This window comes from Armigeres subalbatus, chromosome 2, assembly GCF_024139115.2.
Source record: "Armigeres subalbatus isolate Guangzhou_Male chromosome 2, GZ_Asu_2, whole genome shotgun sequence".
In the NCBI taxonomy this organism is placed as follows: Eukaryota; Metazoa; Arthropoda; class Insecta; order Diptera; family Culicidae; genus Armigeres; species Armigeres subalbatus.
Genome location: NC_085140.1, coordinates 3,274,869 through 3,285,521, shown reverse-complemented (window position 1 = coordinate 3,285,521; position 10,653 = coordinate 3,274,869). Strand labels below are relative to the sequence as shown.

Sequence of the window (10,653 nt, the reverse complement as noted above, 5' to 3'; positions counted from 1 at the left end):
TGACTAACAAAGTTTATAAATCTGAAACCCAAGAATCATCTCCAAACCTTAAGAATTTGTTCAGAATTCCGAAAAGCCTAAACAAGAAGTTCGAGCTACCAACCGATGAGTCAAACTCAAAATAGTAAAAACTTTAAAAATTCACGACTTTTCTCGATGGAATATCCAAAGTGTATGCAGTCTCGAATGCCTAAATTGTCATCAGAATAGATTTTGGAAAATTTTTAGTCTCTATTGGAGCAGATGTCGAGAGACCATTCATTTGGCTCCTTACGGAAAAAAATATTAAATAAATCTTTCTATGAGGGATCTTTTACGTAAAAAATGTTCCACTTCCAAAGTCCTTTGCAATTTGCAAAAAAGGGAGCTAACCGCGGTGGAGGTTGATACTCGGATTCTGATGGCTTTTCCGCAAACGTGACCTTTAAGTGGTCTTGTAGTGTAGGGGTTATCACGCCTATCTAGAGAGTAGGAGGTTGAGGGTTCGAGTCCCTCCAAGACACGTGGATTCTTTTTCGCAAATTTCATATCAATTTGTCCATTTCAAAACATATGCTGTGCATATGCACAGCCGAGATATTTAACTAAAAATATATGTTAAAATAAGATCTAGCCATCGATCATTAATGATTTCCCCGGCATAACAAGGAATGCATTATAAATTGTGTAGGATTAAGATGAAAATATCAGACTCTTTTCTAAAAAGATAAACCGGAACATTCAACAGTTCAATTGATAAGGTGTAGAGTTTATTAGTTTTTAAAAGAGGTTTCAGGGTATGATATTAGTTTCAGCAGGGTATGATATTAGCCCTTTAGAATATATTTAGAAACTTGCATCACTATATACCCAATTGCATCACTGTGACAAAAAAAAACCTTCAACCAATCGCTGTTAAAAATCTAATAAGAACATCGAGATTCAGAGTGAATTTGAAGTCGCTAAGAAGTTGCGAACAGCTTTTGGGTAAAAAAAATACTAATTGGTCATTTTTATACCCGTAATGCTGGGTAGACACCTTTACGTGGTGTGTTACGGATTAAGATCTACCACGGTTACATTGCAGGCTACAGGCAAATCCTGACCCAACGAATACCTTCCTCATTATCCAACTCCGTGGTACTTATGAGGGTGTCGCTAAGTCGGTGGCCTTTCGTTAAGTAAGTACTACATCAACACTTCCTTCCTCTCCCTAGTTACGGTGAAGATGGGCGTGGCCAGGAGTAGTAATCCTCATGCTTTTGTTATTTTTGTTTAAGACTGGAATCAAGGACCACTCCCCTTCTTGATTTCTGATAGCATTCTAGATAAGGATCTCAAAAGTAAAACATGAGTATCACTAGTGTCCAATCTACGAATTACACCGTAACAATGCTAATGCTATGCTAAAAAAATACTAAGTGGTCATTTTTTCTAAATCCGTCATATCATGTCCGTCATGAATAAAGCAGCTTCCGACGGATAAATATTCAAACATTTCAACTTTTTTTTTTATTATTCCGCGACGTAGTTCTTAATGAAACAGACTCGATAGTTTCAAAATAGTTGAAAATAGTGACTTTTTACGAGAAAAAGTGACTTTAATGACTTGAGGTCGAAAAAAGAGACTTTTTAGTGACTGACCCGAAAAAAGTGACCAAGTCACTTAAAAGTGACTCGCTACCAGGCCTGCTAGTGGCATTCGGCCATTGTAACACTACCGCAAGTATTTGTGCAAAGTAGAGAAAAAGATAAGCTAATTTAGTGATACTTTACAGATTTTGAGAAATTTTTAACCTGCTTTCTTTTATTTCGTGTAATGGCAGGTCAAACAAATTATTGCCTATATGGGATGCTGCGTTATTTACTTAGATTTTGTTACAATTACACCATTGCAACTACCCAAGTAACCATTAGCACTATATTACGCCAAATCGCTATTTAGGGCCAATATACGGCTATTCAAAAACTTGCAAGCATTAAAGTAGCACTATATGGCAGATTTAGCGAAATTGGTTACTTGGGTACAGAAACACCCACAACTATCGGATCTTTACTAAATGTGCGATAGTCTCTCTCTGTACATTGTTGTTGGTATTGATGTCAACCATTTTTTGGAGTATTGTAAAAAAAACCTCAAAATATTCGTGCAGATTTGATCCCTATCCAAGAGTTTTATTTGGTAAATGTAGAAAGGTGCTCTCTGGATTGGATTTTCCAACTTGTTGAGTTTTTTTTTATGGAATTCGACAGTAGTAAAATTCGACTAATGTTTGTATTTATTCGCGTCTCGAAAGAAATGTGAATCCATCTTTTCACTATGCATGATTAGGATTTCTTCCAATGATGATCTTCAAGATTACGGTAGAATGTCTGGCGAAGTCTTCCCGAAGCCCTCGTTGAATTTGATCACAGAAGTAAGTTGAGTATGGATATGCAGTATTTCGAAAAAAAAGAACCCAACTTAATTCACCGATTAGTGATATTGCCTTTCTCGCATTTAGCCAAGACACCAGCCTTATATGATGAATATGGTTCGATGTACCATTTTCTTTATATCCATTAAACGCAACGGTCGATCGTTTTATAGTTTTATAGTAATAGTGATCAACTATCCTTTTCCCCCTGTCGAATGAAACTTGTTGCGAGGAAATCGGTTAAGGATTACTATATGAAAAGTTGTCTAATGTTTTTCTTAGATTTTGTGCACACACATACAGACACACATACACACATACATACACACGGACAGACAGACATTTGTTCAGCTCGTCGAGCTGAGTCGAATGGTATATAACACTATGGGTCTCCGAAGCTTCTATAACAATTTCGCTTTCGGAGTGAAATGATAGCCTTTCGGTACAACTTTGTTGTACGAGAAAGGCAAAAATGGTTTTAGGTGGTTCGAAATAAAATTCCGCGGAATTTAAGCATGGCGAAATCTTTTTTTTTTTCGTTTCGTTTCGCTGAATTCCAAAAACTTCTATGTCTCGGATGAGAATTTTTTTTTCGATCGGTTGTAGGGTACAAAATACTTTCCAATTTATTTTCTCACTTATTACGAAGAGTTAAAAATATATCAATGAATAGTGTTCGTATTCATCATACAGCAGACATTATGCAAATGCGCAGTCTGTACAAACGGATCAATCCAGTCCATCGCAAACAGACCCACATCTTTTCCAATTATGAATATTGATCATCCGTTAAACATTCAGCTCGTAGTCCAGACTACAATTCAAGAACCTCTGTTCTGGATCGTTGCATCACAGTACAGAGTGTTCGAGATCACCATCGGACAGGCAGGCAGGAAGATGCATATTTATCGCTGCCGTTGGAGGTTCCTCTGACTGGTACTTACACATGTTCTACACAACTCGTGCGAGTCCAAACAACCGACAACAAACTTCTTCGGCCCGATCGGAGTGCATCAGCAGCGCAGCGATCATCAGCAAGTGTAGTGCAGTAAGTGAGTGAGCTGAGCAGCAGTTGCCGAGTCAACAGTCGTTCCTGTTTGTATAGGTATATTACTTGGTCAACAGAGTGCTGGAGAACTTGTTTTCCTCCTGACCGGCAAAAACCGTTCTTCTTCGGCAATTGCGAATTGAAGAGTACTCAGCGGAGAGAATGGTATGCAGTTCGCCAGTAAAGAATGAATGACTAATTTGTATTCTGTTTAGATGACAATTTCTAATAATTTTCTTCCTACCATATACGTTTTCTTGAAATTGTAAACCCTGGATTTTACGAAACCAGCAAAAAAGCCATTGATTACGGTCATAAAACAACAACTCCTATTCCGGGAGGAGCGTATTTAACCACCCCCTCCCAATAACCGGGGTGAAAGGGACGGATGTCAGATGAACAGACGGACGGATGAGCGGGCGATTCTTTTTCGCTTGATTAAGATTGAATGTGGAAATGTGGCAACCCAACCGACCAGTAGAGCTGCGGGCGCAAGCGACAAGGTGGAGTAGTGGGAGGCTCGGAAATAATGCGCATGGAACCGTTACATTTCGCTCTCTCTCCGCCCCGAACAGCCCATTCTAGTCGCGTTCGTCGACGGTCTGTCGCTGCTGTTCCCGAGGAAGGCATGAAGCAAGAGTGATTGCACCTCGCCGTTCACTCGTCTGTTCGCGAATCTCCAGCTGATGCTGTTGATGGCGGTGTTAAAACCGTGATAGTGGAAGTAGAACTCAGAACAACAACAAACAGCTTTTAGAAAGAAGCCAACATCTCGACCCGACCGATCCAGTTTAAGGCTGAACCAAAGCAAGAACGATCCATCCGAGGAAAATAATGAAATATTAATTTTCATCTTTTCTGCAGTCGCGAGATTGTAGAACGAAATCGTGGCGGATGCATCACTCTGCGAGATCTGTTCTCATTAATCTTGTCGGTAAGGAAAACCAGCCGTAAGGAAGTTGTATCTAAGGAATCAGAACTGAAGCGCAGTCGAACCGAGCATAATCAGAATTTGCATTGCACCGTGATGCAATTTCCTTCGTTCCAGCCGAGCACCAATGCGGTAGAGGTCAGCAACCCTTTCTCTACTCTGATTCGGAATATGCCGTGAATGGAAGTAATTCATCACAAATAACGCCGAAAGCAATGCCTATTTGGCAGCAATAAATTATTTCAAATTTAAGCAAGCATTTGTAGTGTATAGAAAATTATTTCTAGAGATTGTTTAGTGGAATGCTTTCACTTGTCATAAGACTTCACCATGTCGAGTCCAATACGAGGCCCGTATAATATACAATCAAGTGGTGGAATAAAATAGAATAATATTGCAGTGCCGAAAACTGACTTGACGGAAAAATAACTATGTCAGCAAAATTATGTTATAAGACAAACGACCTTGTCTCCTTCCGACTTACAAAAGTGGCAAATTCCCAAGGAACGCTCAGAAACCGCCCCATGAGCATGATTGTCCGCCCATGGTTGCTGTTGCTACTCCAAAATTACCCAAAATTAAGCAATACAAGCGCCGGTCTTGTCCGATTGCAGGTCAATTGGGGGATTGGTAGAATTGAAGGCGACGAGTCATCTGCACTTTCACAAGAAGTCACTGGGATGTTGGATATATGGGCTAGGGAGTGTCGATGGGTTCTTCTTGGTAAACGGTAAGTAATCGAACGCGCACTAATTGATTGACTAACTGACAGCATAAAGTGCTAAAAGAAACACGATAGGAAACGCACTCAATGATACAGTTTTGTTGGTACAAGTGTTATACAGTGTTGGTCAAGTAGTACTACGAATAATTTGATCAGATCTCATGATCCGTAATGGTGCCTTTTTTGTTACGAAGACTAGTACTACAAAAAGGATTCACTTGTGAAGCAGGAAAGGATTCTTCAAAAAGTTTAGGGATTATGATGTACTAGTCGTCCATAACAGGTACAGCAGAACTTCACAAGGACGCCCTTATTCGAAATAACTACTCAGGGAATAGAAGGTCTAGAAACACAATTTTGAGAAAATAATAAAAAACTGTTTTGAAACAAATTGGCTACAAAATTTCCGATTTCTTCAAAGCTGGGGCACTTCCAGTCCAGTGCACGGTGGGTCACGCCGGGAAATTAGAAGGATAACATTATTGTCACCTTGAAGATGATATTTTAGGAACAAAGAGTCTCTTCAGCAAAGCTTATTGTTTAAGCTTTATTTTGAAATTTGTTGCAATAGGGTGATCCCACTACATTGTGAGATAAAAATTTTAACTTCTATATTTCTTTTAGTATTGCACGATGTTCTACAAAGATGTTCCTTATTTAATTTTGAGGCACTTTGCTGAAGGAACCGTAACTGTACGTCATTCGTATCATGTGTTATGATAAATTAATATTTCGATTGTAACTTTTTGGTTTAAATTTTTATCGAAGTTTAAGTTTAAGAGCATAAAAAAGTGCACGTTTTGTAACGGTTTGATGTAGGACTACGTCTGTCTTTTCTATATTGGGGTACACTTTGCGATTGCGAAAATCGGGGACCGTCATAAAAATATGATAGACTTTAAACTTTAATATCTCAGCCGTTTCTCGATGGATTTTCAATTTTTTTGGATCATTCGATCAAGGATAAGTCAACGCTTCTTTGTATTTATTTGAAAATACTGATTTTTAACTATTTATTATCGATAATTGATAAAAAGTTTAGAAATAAGTAAACCAACCAATCACGTACATGCATCACTAGCGGATTTGGATCCAATCCTCAGTTTGAACAAGGTTTCACGCAGAGCAGACGCATCAAAGCGATCGCAGCCCGGACACAGCGCTTATTTTGTGGCGCTCATAACCAAATTCAGAATGTTGCGAGAAAATTTCATAGGATTCTTAAAATTTGACATTCTCCGAACGGTCCGTTGTCTGCGAAATCCCGATCAAAATGGCTCGCGCGCGCTGGAAAGCAGCTTTCTTATATCTAATTCGCGGGCGAAAACCAAACGTTTCTAAATACATTTGGGTTTGGTTTGACGCTACTTTTGATTTTGCTTATTTCTCCTTTATTCCGGACATTTTTGAGGATGGTGTTCTGTAGGGTTGTGATGTCCTCCAATGAAAACCAATCGAGTGGCTTTAGCGGCGATGAGGCCGATGAGTCATGTTAATTCCACGGTTGGAGACTCGAAGTCTATCTAACTGTAAATCCATACTAATAAAAAGATACAAATTATCATGGCATATACCATCAATTTCGAATAGCTACGTGGTACAACGTCCCATTTTTTTTTTTTTTTTTTCTTTATTATAGAGACTTGCAGCCCTAGGCTGGCTCATCTCTGAAAGATTATAAATATGGTAATTCATATAACTCAAATTATTTTTTTCTTAGATCTAGTATTGTAGACTAGTATCCACTCGGAAAAGTTTCCGTCGCGGTATTCTGGCTCATCTGGGCAGCTCTGATCTTCACATGTTCCTTTACATTCTTGTTCTATGATGTCCGTTCCATTCGTTTCGTTTGTTCCAGTTGACAATCTTCTCTTTGCCGTTGCGGTGCCGTATTCACGCTCGTTGGTGTTATTACCGTTCTCGCTATTGCCGTCACCGTCGTCGTTGTCGCCTTCACTTGGATCGGCTCCTGCCGATGGGTTATCTGCTTTGTTTTGCTCATCGTCGTTGTTCTGTCTATCGGTTGAGTTTGATGCTTCTCGGTTTTGATTTTCTTCACTCGACACTACGTCCCCTTTGCGTAGAACTCGATTGGGCTGCATCTTTGATTTTTCTTTAAAAAAAATCCGGGAGACTTGATACCATGGGAGACCTGATCACCCCCTATTTTATCGAGAACGAGTTTTGTTATAGCATATTTTGTAGTATTGATCCTCTAGGCAAATGATCGTTATGTGGTGAGTTGTTTTTTGGATTGACAACATTATTTATACTGCAGAGCGGTTTGTATGTTTTGACCCTCCTAAAGATTTTTTTAGAGGCCACGCAAAATTTGAACAACGTCTCATAACAATGACCAAATGCTTTTGTTTTTTCACAGCACAAAGCCATAAATATGCTTAATAATCTGTACTGATGAAAATGTCAACATTCCATCACAATTTTAGTGGCTACCGCTTCTGCTTTATAAGCAGGAGGTCGTGGGTTCAATTCCAGGCTCGTCCCTTTCCTACTTTCTGTGTTTTACGTTATACCAATCGATTCCTACTTCCTTATATTCCTATAATCTTCCACACAATTCCAAAACCTATCGTGGCACCTATGCGAGGTCGTAGAGTTCTCTGCATCTTTCTTAAGTAGGTGTCAATCGGACGGTTTTAAATAACTACAATATTGATTACGAAGAGCAGCTGGATGACGATGTGCCAGACATCGATGGCAGTATGGTGATGAACTAGCCGCACGCATGTAGTTCACAGGTCTCTCAGTTCCATATCTCCAGGAAATCCAGGATAAGATTGGCAGGTTGAAAAGCAACTAAGCCCCTGGCGTTGGTTTTCGATGACCAAGGACCAGAGCCGTAGCGTGGACTCCCAGCGCTCTTGGCGAAACCGTTATAGGGCGCCCCTTTTTCATGCATGTTTAAAACAAAATAGCATGATAAGAGCTGGGATATTTTTAAAATCATTCTTTGGATAAGGTGGGTGCTATGGAAGGTGATATCAACGATCGGCTCGAAGAGTCCATGGCTCAAAAAATTGAATATGGGACGAGACTTCATGAGACACCATGAGCCGTCTAATGTCCAATCACTACACTCTAAATGCACATGTTTTCAAAGTGAGGCTCTCGGAAGGCAATCTCTGTGTTTGCGGCGAAGATTATCAGGATATTGATCACGTCGTGCGAGGAGCGTGACCCCAGATCTGCGATAAGGGAACATCTCCGGGTCCGAGGAAACCATCCAAAGCCTATTAGGGAAGTGTTGGCGGGTCTTGATTCCGATTACATGTCCCTTGTCCACCAATTTTTGAGAGCTGCTTATGTAAGACTGTAATCATAATCCGCCCATCCTCTTGTCTGCCGTACCCCATCACGAATGTATTCCTCTTGTTGTCCATTTTAATGTTTGTCGTTTTCCATATGTGTTCCTCTCGTTGTTGTCTCCCAAGAAAATGTTTGTTCGTCCCGTTACAGACTGTAACGTCGTCAAGAATGGCAACTATGTGAACTATGTGAACATCAGCAAATTCCCTTGCTTTTCTACTGTATTACTGTATTCCATAACCTCGAACAAACCGCGAGTCTTTCGGTTCCCCAAAACTAACATTAGTGCATAAGAATCATGAAAAATTGTATTTACAACATAAGTTTTGCTCCGTAACGCTTAACGGTAAATAAGTCTTCTAAATAAACGGCAGTTCAAACTTTTTAATCTTTTTTTATCCTGCTGGATTTAATAAATGAATGTTTGCTTTATGAACCCCTCAAGCTTCTATATCCTGCATATGTTCGTATGAGTAGGAAGTAAGGATTATTAAAATCACTAGAACATTTCTTTAAAAAAATCCAGATTTCCTTGTTGTGAATTCACGCAATAGTGAATCGGACGTAGTCGCATCAAGAAGAATCCTACTTTGGATCGAATGACACTCGGAAACGCCATTAGACCTTGGTCGGTGGTTTGAAAGAACTACTGGACTTGAAATAAACTTCAACTTTGGAGAAAATTGGTAAAAGGTAGGAATAGCGATTGAACCAAGTCGTATCAAGAAAAAACCAACTCCGAACCTATTAGGATCAAGATATACCAATTCCTGGAGTGGGTTTATCGATAGTTTGGTGACATTGGTAGACCAAAAATTTCAGCTTTGAAGTCGATCAGTTGCCTTTATTACTGAAATTTCTCGATGCAGGTTCTCATATTCAGCATGTTTTTCGATAAGTACTTTGTTTAAAGCTTCACCAGATTATATAGACCCAAACGAAAAAAAAAAACAAATTCCAAATGTCATCGAATATTTAACGGTTCTGCTTGTTTTTTTACCACCATACAAATGTCTGATTTAAAGGAATCGAAAGTGTCACTGGATTGAATGCGATCGTTTTTGAACCTCAAATAGTTTGCCTACATAAAATGAGATAATTTATCAGAAATTCAAACAAAAATTATTTGAAAACAGCTAAGATTTGTTAGTCACGAATAAAATATATATCTCGCGCTTAGTTTCATAGGGGCGTAACTGTATAGATCGATTTATCTTCGTCGATGTTTTCTTTTTATTATTGTACCGAATTGCACTAGCTTGTCGATGATTTATTGGTTAGGTATGATAAAGGATAGGATGATTGTATCTTGCACTAGAATCAATAATCACGGTTGTAGCTTTTGAAACAATTGAGTTATTAACAAAATATAAAATCGATTAAGAGAAATCGATCAATACAGTTATGCCCTTATGAAACTAAACGCGAGATATGCGGTTTTTTACAGTCTACTCTGTGTTTCGCCTTTGGCGTATTAAAGTCCTCATCTAAGGCTTCTTTCACAGACACTTGGTCCATTCTTTTTTTCAATTGTATTTCCTGTTCAATTCAAGTTCCAATTCAAGTGGTATCGCGTAAAAAACCTTGATGAGATTTGTCATCATTTCCCACAGTTCATGATTTCGGCGCCCTCCTAAGGCCTGGCGTTCTTGGTGGCCATTATGATCTTTTTCAGATTTTTTTAATGATGCTCATTTCATTATCTTAAATTTACTCTCGGTATAATTCATTGTAACAAAAGGGCCCTCATAATTTGATCCGAGATTTGGTCTGCCTCGGATGTAGTCCCTTGGTGACCGTAATAGTGGCAAAAATAGAAAATAATCCAATCCACGCAATTTAGGAATCAAACTTCACAATTTTCCAATTAGTTTTTTAACATGAGACTTTTCTCATTCAACGTGTAACCAATTCCGGAAGTCCCAAGAAACCGGAATAGCTATCAAAACTAAGACTGTGGGAACGAAGAGATATTCTTTGTTTTCTCTAGACTACTTAAAATATCTCTACCATTAGACTGCAGACGGTTATTAATTAGCCCCTTAATAATAAAAAGTGCTTTATTTCTCGTGTCGTAATTCTTGATTTCGGCGCCCCCGAAGGGCTGGCGCCCTTGGCGGGGGTCAACCCCGCCAACCGCACGCTACGGCACTGCCAAGGACCTATGCTGTGCACACATTCTATTCTATATATCACAATATTTAAAACAGTTCGATTCATCTTTGAG

General features: G+C 39.1%; 1 non-coding gene across 1 annotated transcript; it reads left to right on the top strand.

Annotated features, from left to right (window-relative positions):
• The first annotated feature begins 430 nt into the window (after positions 1-430).
• Trnas-aga (transfer RNA serine (anticodon AGA)) lies at positions 431-504 on the top strand. Its single transcript has one exon. It is a non-coding gene; the product is annotated as a tRNA-Ser (tRNA).
• The last annotated feature ends 10,149 nt before the right edge of the window (positions 505-10,653 follow it).